This window comes from Perna viridis, chromosome 11, assembly GCF_037379345.1.
Source record: "Perna viridis isolate PV_CMFRI_1.1 ecotype Kerala chromosome 11, ASM3737934v1, whole genome shotgun sequence".
Lineage (NCBI taxonomy): Eukaryota > Metazoa > Mollusca > Bivalvia > Mytilida > Mytilidae > Perna > Perna viridis.
The window spans coordinates 5,323,878-5,326,094 of NC_142455.1; positions in this window are offsets into that span (position 1 = coordinate 5,323,878).

Sequence of the window (2,217 nt, forward strand, 5' to 3'; positions counted from 1 at the left end):
CGCTGGGGATCGTAGTATGTCTGTCACTAAACGTGTAAATATTGGTATTTAATAGTAATATCATATGTGTTTCAATATAAACAAGGATATGAGATCTAATATATTTAGACGCAAGTGTGTCTAAAGGCATTTGATTGGTATCACTTCAACTCTTATTTTACAGCTAGTTGAAATAGACCAGATCCAATTTCAGTACACATCTCGCTATGCTAGCGAGTAATTTTTAAACAGCTCTTTAGGTAGAAATCTGCCCCACATTATACTAATGTGTCCCACTTAACCACGACAGTCTAAGAATATGATGTAATGTATAAAATGCTAAGCTGGACTTGAAAATATAATTATCTATTTAAATAACACTATAACAATGAAACTGAAGATTATAGCAATTTCCGTTAATAATTGGCACCTTAAACATTTGTCTGTTTCCATGGAAACTTTTTTGAAAAATGTTGTGTTGAATAACTTAAACGACTTAACTGATCTCCTGTTTAAATAAATCCCACTCATTACGTAGTTCCTACAACAGCCAATCAAATAAAGGCTTCACGATACAAAACGAACTAGCGGACCTGCACATGCTCCAATTATAGACATTTCTGAATAAAACCTATTGACATGTTACACAGTTACGCACTACAAATGGCCATACAAAATGTGAAATATGATGGTGAATAATTTCCATACCGATTTTAATTTGTGCTTCTGTATCACAGTGAATATTGTTTTGATATGGATCATGTATGTACTTTGTAAGCGAGATCTTCGTTTGTATCTTATCAGTAGCGCTTTCAAAAATATAAATGAAATATCGGCACCCGACTGCAGGTTGGAAGAATCGAAAACAATTTCGATACGGGTGTTGAATATTTTTGACAATCAAACTGATGGTTACACGCTTACGCATGTGTGCATCATTGTCTGTGAGTCAACAATTGAAAATGATGTACTTATATTTGCAATTAAGATTTTAAACATTAGTGCAATTGCATTCTAGATTGTTAATTATTGTAAGTTATCGGTTACCTGTATCGATACTACTAAAGGAAGAGACCGATTTCTTTGAGCCGCAACTCTTCCGCAACCTTACAGTAGTAGTGTTGTGTAATTCCTAAATTTGTCTTTGAAACAATCTTTGTTCTACGGACAACGCGAATTTTGGGGAAAATACCGAAATTCGGAGACCGTCATTGGTCCATATGTTATAATACGCTTTCGCGCATGCTCAATCGATGTACTGCCTGTGAACATGTGTTACACGAGTATTGTACGTTCATTATTTGCTTAATTAAAAGACATCTACCATTTTTATGAGGCAAAACTGTCCAGACATGGAAAGGCGTAAATCGTGTCGAATTAAACCATCCCTCTTCTATGTGTAAACAACTGCGCCCGAAGTCCGGACCCATCCCCTTTTTATGTGTTAACTGACATGACTGGTAAATCCCCTACCCATTCTTTAGAGTAAATATTGAATTATTTAAAAATTAACTTATTATGCACCTTTTAACTGTGTGGAGCATAACTTTCAGAAAAGTAAAGGGTGTTCAACCCAGCTCCCTTTTTCCTACCTCCTCACCCTCCCATCTCCTCCCTGACGTCAATCTGGTATCCTAACTTAGAAAATGTAGTACCAAGTCTGAAAAGCTTACAGCATAAATGTAGTTGCATTTCTTTTATTACATTATATGATAAAAAATTCTGTTCGAGCAAACTGCACAGTTTGGAAGAAGTTTGAATGATGCTTAAACTTCACATTATTTTTATTATACATAAAAATTCAATTGAGTGTCCGTATATCTGTCCGTCGTCTCTCGGCGTTTTCCATTTGATAAACAAAACTGTGTGCCGTTGTGAAGCACAAAAAAAACCATGAAAGTTCGATTTTGAGTTAGATAAAAAAATATTTTTCGAGGTTAACAAGAGTCCACTTTGATAACCTACTTGAAAGCAAAATTGGGCGCAATTCTTTGATAATTAACGGGAAATTTGAGAGAATAGGACAAATTGCTAGAAAGCTCCCTTTCTAAATTTATCGCCAATTCACCCATAAAAAAAATACGATAGAACAAGTCCCAGGTTGGGGGTCGACCACATATTTGTATATACATACAATATATAAAAGGTCGTTACAGAGAGTGAATGTGCGTCTGAAGAAACTCTCACGATGCTTTGAAAAGAACCGATATCAAGGAACAGGGCTTTAACGCCACTTCT